Below are 9,872 nucleotides of genomic sequence, written 5' to 3'. Positions count from 1 at the left end.
TCGCTTCACTATAACATCTGCATCCTAATTGCTCCTTACCTGATGTGGTACCTTACAATTCTCACAGAAAGCACGTTACTTCATTACTGGGAGAGATGTGCTCTTTTTTACCCACCAAATCAGCGCTGGTGCCTCAAAGACTGTCCCCCCCCATGTCACCATGACAGTTGAGATCACCTGGAACATCTGCACTTGCTACAACATCCTGCCCTCCTGGTTTCAGAAACAGAGGCACAAACACACAGCCATGGGGTTTCACCACAAAGGATCGAGTCTGTGTACACTTGGTGAAGACTGAAATTGTGGAATTTGTTTTCTGCTTTGAGTTTTCTGGAGTTCACCTCCATGCAATGTCTTCTTGCTTGGAATGGGTGAGTAAAATGAAAGACAACAATAAGCTGACCTTCCTATACACTGATTTCATTCCACACATTGCTCCTTGCCTAATTTTGTAAGCTTTTCAGGGGACATCTGATATCTTTGTCAACTGATGCATTACCTTCTAATAACCCTTTCCAGCAGTAATAGATACAACTAAAATAATAACATAATTTTAGAGACATCTTTCTTTAAATAGTTCCCAACAGTACTCAAAACAGGGTGTAAAAGTAGGTTTTATTAAGCTCTGCAGGAGCCAAGAGTCCTTATTCCTTGCAGAGGCAACGTGCCACCAGTGAACAAGGGATTAATGCTCCCAGGCAGCCAGGAGATGCTGCTTCTTGCTGGTACAAGACAATAACTTTTGGAGATGCGGGAGCAAGCCCTGAATTCTGAGCACAGTGAGAACCTGGAACAGGGTAGTTGTTCTTCAGAGGCAACAGGACCTTGTTCCTATGGGTTGTGGGCCTTGGTTCCAGCAGGGAGTCCCAAATTCAGCCGAGTTCTGAACCCAACAGAAATCAGCGTAGTTCAGAAAAACTCAGTATCACAAGTCACTCTCAACACGATTCTCAAGCCAGACTGTGATGCCTGTAGAAGTCTGTGGGGCATCTTCTTATGCTTCCTTCAAGTTCCCTAAATGTGGGTATTTGACCCCAAGCTGCTTGTATGTTTATCTTCAAAATAAGAGCTGGCTTTGCAGCTCAGCATCACACACATTGTAGTTTTCAGCCCGTGCTTCTTGGCGGAGTGCTTCCACCATTAATTGTTAGTGGGACCTTCCAAACTCAGCAGGAATTACAAGCTGGTGGTGGAATACTTTTCTACAGTCACTCATTTTTTAAAATTTCTTATTCCCAAGCAAAGTAGCAAAAGAAAGATGTTAAATTCCTTTCAGTCACTGAATTAACATTCGCAGTGGTACTGCCCATAAAGCATTTGGTAGCGTTTCCATAAGGGTGATGGCAGAATGAGCAGTTAGAAGGTGAGATACTTACAATAGCAGCAACTCACAAAAAACCTCGCAAAAGCCAGCAAACAAACTTATAACTTCACAATGCGTATGATGAGAAAGAAACACGCAGGTTTGGACACACACGTGCTGCAATTCGTGTCCTCCTTAAGGCCATCACACATTCCTCTGTATGAACTACATAGCGAGCTGTACAGCATCAGCCCTCGCCAAGGCTGATGTTAAACACAAGACAAAACCAAATTTTCTCCCTCTTCACTGAAACAAACACACCCAAAATACAGTTAGCTTCTAGCCCCAAAAAAACGACCATCTTTTCAAAGTCCTTCAAGCACCGTCCACTTTATTCAGCAAAAAGACTCAATATTTACATTGTAGAATAAATACGGAGAGGTCAACTCCTTCCTAAAAGGATAATAAATACTAACTGTCCTGCTTCTCATACTTTCATTACAACTAATATACAAACAAATCACCAATTTTGGTGAAAGTGGGTCTTGCTGGCCACATTCACAGACCCATTTGATTCCTTCCAGCAGAAAAGTAATTTAGAACCATTACACAGCTTTATTCACACCGGCACCAAGTTATATATCTTGGGAACAAGCTTGAACAGTCAAGGGTATAGAATCTAATTTGGGAGATTTCAGTTACATTAATAGTAATCACATTAAAGCTATTTGCTACTCTATCACAGAGCTGAAAACTGCGACCCCACACAGAGACATATTTTTTATCTGCATGTGTGAATATACATTTATACACAATTCAAACAGATGGACCCAATTGCAGAGATATAGTGATTTCAAATTGGGTCCATCTTTTTGAAACATCCTGTATATTGCATATATATATATATACACACACACATATATACATATGTATATATGTGTGTGTATATATATGTATATATGTGTGTGTATATATATATATACACACACACACTCGTTTTCAGTTACCTGTATCAAAATCACACAGAATTACAGCCCTTTCTGCCCTTATTTGGTTGGGGTGCCGTGGTAAGTGGTAAATGCTCTGCTGCCACCTAATGACTTTTCCTGGTATTGCCCATTTCCTAAATCCATTTCCTCCCACTCACTAACTAACTAGGCAAAGAAAAAAAACATCAAGTGAAATTGAAGGCAGCACTTGGAGCTGAAGTGCTTTGCATACCTGTGGTCCCTTGCCCCTGTGGAACATGGGACATCGCCGCCTTTCTTCACCTGTATGCAAATGCCCCCTGTTCTTTTTATCGTTCTGCCAAGAGAAGCAAAAGTTTATCTGAATTCCCGGTCACAAAACCATCATTGTGCGCTGGCAGTTAATTTTTACGGGTTTACAATGTACTTGCCTTTATAGGAGAGATAATGCCAGCAAAGCACCGCAAACCTTTCACACAGCTGTTATGTTTTATAGTTGATCAAAGCATTGATTTCGCAGTATTATGTTAATGCCAGACACGCCGATTCCACTCAGGGACTGTTCAGTTGCTTTCTTTGGTCTCTTCACAAAGTGCAACTTGCTTTAGTCCTTACTACTACATCTAAATTAAGTTTGCAGTGATAGATAAACACAAGTGGTGGCCCATCAGGTTTAAGTGCAGAAGGGAAGGGCTGTTACTCATACCTTGATGTTCACCCCACCTACAATTAAGTCTTCATTTAAACACTTCAGTTCTCCTGATGTAAAACGCGGATTTAAAGAAATTCAAGGAACTAGATGTTCAGTTCTGAGGAATTTGTCCTGAATGCTTAGAGCAGCAAAATGTGCATCTGCTCAAATCAGCATTATTTAAAATTTGCAAGGCCAATATATACAATAAACTACTTTTAAAAAGTGGTTTGCGTTTTCAGTTATCAGCTTAAGACGGTATAAGAGACCCTGATGGGATGAATGCTCAGCTGAGAGCTTATTGTCACAGAGGAACCACAATTACAGGTTGAAAGGAAGACCAACAGTGCTTGATTTATTTTCACATTTGGTTATTATTCTTATTTTGGCACATAAGGTATATCAGGATGTCCTTGCCATCAGAATATACAGGTCAAAGAGTATACACTAAAAACCTAAATAAATCATTAACTCCTTTCCTGATAATTGTCTATGAGAAAATTCAAGCACTGAGTTAAAATTTAGAGGCTATTTTCAAAACATTTTGTCCACTGCTGCTCACTGGGGTTCTGAAAGACCAGAGATCGTTTGGAGACTCATTTAACTATATTTCATTCAGACAATGAAACTGGATTGGGCAGCTTGTAAGAAGTTTCACTTTCCTGCTCTTCCATTTTCGTACTTCAGGCATAAACGCAGAAATGTTCCAGATACAAACATTTTGGTACAGCAGATGTGTATTACAGATAATTCACTGCCTCAAAACATACCTTCTTACGTTTTGCCATAAAAAAACAACACTCGATTGTATTCCAAGCCCTTGATCCAGGCCCCTGCACTGAACTATGCTGAGAATGTTCCATTAAGTGCATCCAGAAGTGGTGACCATACAGTCCAATCTGCACGGCTGGAGGCTAAAAATGGGGTCTTGAACTCCCTCTGCTGGCTAAAATCAAAGTAGAGGATTTTTTTTTAAATCCTGTCATGCCAAAAATAATAATAATAATAATTTTAAGTATGCAGAAAGGAGCGGGGAAGCTCTGCAGGTGAGTCCTGCACAAATGATTTCCTTCTCATGCAAGAGAACACAAAGAGGATGGTATCTGTGGTGAGACAACCAAGATAATGAGAGGACCTTTACAGGAAAACGTGGGAGAACTGCTAACAGGAAAACCACTGTCATATTAGTAAATAAAGACATATTTGCCAAGGACCAAAATTACAACTTTATGTCAAATTTACTGGGGAGAATGGTCCGCTAGAGCTACCAAAGGGCAAATGTGAGGTTTGGGTTCAGTCCCCACTCCTGAGAGAAATCCTGGTGCCCAAATCCATCTGTCTCAGTTCCTTCTCTAGAAATCGTTTTTCACTTGTCTTCTTCCCTTCATCTATTAATATTTCAACTGCAAAAGAGGAGATTTCTGCCCCAAGGAGCTTACAGAGCAGACCTGGTGCCCCCCAGTGCCTTCTGTGGTGGGTCACATAACTCAGCTTTCTCAAACTTATTCCAAAAGCATTTTTAGAGCATTGTGTCTGACCCTCCACCATCTTCCACATTTCCATCATTTCTAAGTCACAAATTGTGTTTTCCGGTAAGTCTGTTCACACACTAACACGTTGGTGGCCACAGAAAATGTCCCTATAATGTAATGTAGCTGGCACAGATCTTATTAAATTCCTTCATATATGATGAAACTGCCTTCCTCCCAGTGGGATTCTTACACACACTGATGGATCACCACCTTTTTTTTATCTGAACCACCATCTTATCTATATGGGATTAAATTCAACCCTTCCTCATTCAGTAAACAAGATGTGGTTGTCCCCAAACTCCTACTCATGAATCTCTAGTGACAACTCCTCTCTGTGCACACCCAAAATCACACGCATGAAACTTTGGGGCAGAACTGATATAAGGTGCTCCAGATCTAAATTTTACAATGGCCACATATACAGTATAGGTGATTTTTATTAAAAAAAAAAAAAAAATAAAATTAAGCCTGAACCTTCAGCCCACAGTTCACTTTCCAATATCTGCGCAATTAGGAAGTACAGGAGCCTGCTTTACGGATCTCCGGAGGACTATACCAGGGTCACTCGGGAGACCAGAAAAAGAACCAAGGACTTTGGAAAACGTCAGAGGCAAAAGCTTAATAGTCACCGTGGAGGGTCTCAATCAAGCAGATGTTTCAAACGTGTGCCTAATTTCGAAGCGCTGAGTTTGACGGCTGGAGATATTACAGCGAGCACCAACCCAAGCCAGGGTTAAGGAGAAAAGGCCAAGTGGACAAAACAGGATGAAAAGCAAAGCACAAAACCCAATTTTTTCATGTGCACTATTAGCCTGTAATCTACCCTAGAGAGGCCCCAGCAAGTTAACTTCAGACCTCAGTTACAACATGTGGGCAATTTTATTGCCCAACAAAAAAAGTACATTAGACATTTATGATCTCGTTTCATTAAATTCTCCTACTTATGACGATCACTGTTGGGTGTGTATGTGTGCAAGGTTGATACAGAAATCTAGACTGTATTTGTATATTAACAAGACTAAAAGCTCACCTGCATGGCAGGTGTTGCTGCGGCCACATGCTTGGGTTATGGATTAACCAACTGCTATCGAAAACTGGGGTCTATCAAAGCAGGTGCTTTTCCTACTGATCTAGCTGAGGGCTCTGATTGAATTTCATCAGGAAATAATAGCTTTGCTTTCTTTGTGATTAGAGAGAGAGGTAACACCTTACTCAACATGGTGAAGCTTAAAGGACAATCTGCTCCTCTTATGGCCCCTTCTGCTGGCTACTTTGATCTAAGTTTTATTGTCTGGGTTTAACACCTTTACCTTTGATTTTACAGAGAGCTTCTTTAGAGCAGTTTTTCTATCCCAAGTAATTGTTCAAGTCTTTTCAGAGAAACCAGCAATTACCCAGGACGCTGGAAACTAAACACTTGTAGTTTTGGTGAAACACAAGCTTATTCTCACTGGTATTAAATACGTAAGGGAAGACACGCTAAAGACTCAAGTTTTACTTTCTAAGATCATTATTTAATAAAAAAGGGCACTGGAAAGAGCTCAGCACACTTTGTGTGGAACCAATTCATTCCTAAACGCAAGACGAGACCCAACATAACAGAATAATCCAGGCTGGACCGGCTTTCCTGCGCACCTCAGTAGGATGCTTGTTGTACAAGGTCACTGTTATGCTACCGCTACCCAGTTCAACGCTATAGTGTTACCGTTTTGCATCACACACAAAATCCTAATTCTTCTCTGGAAGCTGCACAGACCCCCACCTGATTTTAGCCAGAATCCTACACAATAACCCTGACTCGAAAACCAGGAGGGATTTTGGTTTTTATGCTTACCTGATGTGACAGGCTGTGTGACAGAACCCGTACAGTTTGACTCGGTAATTTCTGCATCCAGCCCAGCAACCTGTAGTCCTATCAGAGATTGTATTTCACACTACACAGACACACACCTGCTACACAACAGAACCTGGTCTCAAAAATGGTCACCATTTTTTATATTGACCTGAATTTCTCTTCTCTCCAATGCTGATGGGCCTTTGTCAGCAAGACCATGCAGGGCAATTGGTCTCTTGGACTGTCTTCCAAATTCAATACGCTGTTGCAATCGCCAGCTCTGAAAAGTCAGACCACTCACCTCAAACAACAAAATATAAGCAGTACAAAAGAATGTGAGCCTAGAGAGAAACTCGAGCATCCTTGGAGTTTCAGGTCTCAAACAAGTGCAAATTGGAGCTGTCAAATAACTGCTGTTTAGGATGGTCGTCCTGCATTTCTTTCCTTTATTTCTATACAGCTACAGTAGTACCTTAATTAGTGGGATCTAGTAGTTCATTTATATTTACTAAACTTTAAGCCTCCGATAATCCTGACTAAATATTTATAGATCAGATGGAAAATCATTAATAGTCTTCCCTCCTCTTTTGGTGAGGTGGGAACTAAATGGGGTTAGAAGTTTAGAGGTTCTGGGATTTTTCTGCTATTTTGAAACAAAGTAAACAAAAAAAGTTATGTACAAGAATAGGCAGTAGTAAAACTATAAACCAATTGATGTGGAAATGTCAACATCGTCTTATAAACATACAACTGAAGTTCACAGCTGTTGCAAAGGGGAAAAAAAAAGGTAATATTGGCTGTTAGCAAAGGCAGGGAGCAGGAACTGCAGGTTTTAGTCTTAACTCTCCCACGGATTTCAAGTTCGGCTGTGGGCAGATCACCAAATATCTCAGCTGATCAGCTACAAAAATAAGGACAGTAATTTTTTCCTATCCCAGCAGGATGTTTTCAGGAAAGTACTTGGGAGGCACTCAAATAATGCAATGATAGGGGCCATGAAAGTATCTGTACAGAACAAAGACAACACCTGCTCGACCGGCTTAATGGAAAAAAGATGGCTGAGACTGTTATAAGGGATTTTTAGCACTAAAGGACAAGCTGCAATTGTCTTCAAGTTACAGTTTGAAGTTTAAAAAGCCATCACCAAACCATTTTTATACAATTACTATGGAAAAAATCTAAGTATAGAACTAGATGTGAAAATTGATGCAAATAAACGACATAAATGGCTGGAATTGTAAGCCACAGAAGACATTTAAGTTTTCTCTTACAGTAGGTAACATGAATAATTCATGACAAAACTTCATTTTGCTACCTTTGGTAAACAAGTACATATATGACAGAGGTAACCATATACCATCACTTTTCCTCCAGAATTGCAATAATTTTAGTTCAGTAAGACAGCTTTTCAAAAACACACACTTATTATGCCTTGTGACTCCACTTTATACACAGTCTTGAAATTCTTCTCCTATTTTTTATAGGAGATAATGACAGGTGGCTCCTCCAGTCACTTGCTGTACACATCACTATGTATTTAGTACTTGAAGGCGGCCACCTCAGCTTCCAGGACTTTTCCTGAAAGTTTTGTCTCATTTTACGCTGGGAAAATAGTAGCTCTACAAATACAGAACAAAAATATTGAAGTACAGGATGAAATATGAGGTTTGCCACTAAGGAAATCTGAGGATCTGGTGTTTATTCCTGAACAGATTTCCCATGACCTAAACTTCTTATTTAGATATTTCATGATCTATTTTATCTTAAAAAAAAAAAAAGTGCTGGTATCCCTGGAGAATGCTGGAAAACCCAGTTCTGAAACGCATTAGCCCCTACTTCTACAAACTGATGAAGGATGCTAAGCATGCTTAAGTCTCTGGACCATCTCCTTTAGTCCCCATCAGAGTTAAGTGCTCAGTTCTCATTGAAAGGCTTCAGATCTGAATCTGCCTTAGATCCAGCAAAACATCAGACCGATTGCTATTAACATAATTCTCACAATTACCTTTTATAAGGCATTTTAGCTGCTCCTAGGAATTACACAGCGTCAGTCCCCTGGTAAATAACTTCTGAAATTGATTCACCCAACCAAATCTGGTGGATGATCTGAAGTGTCAAAGATACAAGTGTCACACATTTAGTGACAACTGGTAGCGAGTGGCACCGAGTGGAAAGATGAAGTTACCTGACTTGCCGGTGAGCAAACACAAACTGGGAGTAGGGCAGCTCGTTCCTCCTCTTGCCCAGAAAGGGAAGGGATGTAGAAATGAGATTAAAGGGAACCCAGCACAGAGAACTATGGGGAGACAGCGCAGGGAGCGGGGGATGCTCGTGGAGTCTCAGCAGAGCACACACACCAAAATCTCAGCTTGCTGTTCACAAGGGGAAGCCAAAGGATCACTTTTTTTTGCTATCCCTACTTGTAAAACACTTGCGTGCTGTTCACATTTGTAAGCCATTAGCAAGAACCAACAGCACATGCTGGAAGAACAAAAGCAAGGTTTGTTACAGCCGTGGGAATCGTGTCCAGTGAAACCAGAGAGAGGTGGGTGGGACAGGATCTCGGGGACCAGCTGAAGCATCACAGAGCAGGGGCAGGTTCACAAACATCCAAAGCTGTAGCAGGTGATTGTCAAACCCTTCCTAGGGGGACACTCAAGGGAAGGGGAGGCTGTGACCTCCCAGAGCACAGTTCGGAAGCATCCCTCACTTCTAGCAACCCCTTTTGCTGAAATCCAAACTACAATTTGTCCTACAATCAGCACACAACATCAACAATTTGCTCCTCTCGACCATTAACATCCTTGAATATCTTTTCTTTGCCTGAACAGATTATTTCACAGAATCACAGAACGATTAGGGCTGGAAGGGACCTCTGGAGATCATCTAGTCCAACCCACCTTATTTCCCTCAAAGTTCTTCTCAACTCACACCTTCCAATTTTCTCAAGACCTTTGTTACTGCCCTATAACAAATGCCTCCCCCCACCTGTTTATTTTAAAATGCAGGGCCCAAAATGGGAACAGTGGGGCCCAAAAGGAAGTACAATTACAAATCACAGCAAAGCAATTTTCTTTTGATCTCTTTCAGATGCTGCTGGCTCATTCCACTTATAGTAAACTATAAGACCTATATTTGTCTTCTTGCTCGCTATTATGTCCTTCTATATTTTGTGCTTATAAGCTGTAACAGTCCATATTTAGCTCTTAAATTTTCCTTCAATAATTTTGGCAATTTCCTCTAGTTTATCAGGGTCATTTTGAAAAAGGCTCCTATATAGTGAAGCGCTTACAGATGGAACAGAAATGAAGTCTTACCCTCTCATATATCCCCGCCAAATTATTTCTACCCAAAGTTTGCATAAGAAATGGCTCTGAATGTTCACAAAGACTGGAGAGCAAGTCAAAACCATTTGATTTGTGGAAAACTACCACTGGCTTTTAATTAGACAAAAAAAATCTAGTGAAAGAAAAAAAAAACATCACCACACATTAAAAAAAACAACCAACCAAACAGAAAAACACCTATTTTCCTGTTTTCAATA

This window comes from Streptopelia decaocto (assembly GCF_964273445.1).
Source record: "Streptopelia decaocto genome assembly, chromosome: 7".
Lineage (NCBI taxonomy): Eukaryota > Metazoa > Chordata > Aves > Columbiformes > Columbidae > Streptopelia > Streptopelia decaocto.
This window is presented reverse-complemented; position numbering follows the sequence as displayed.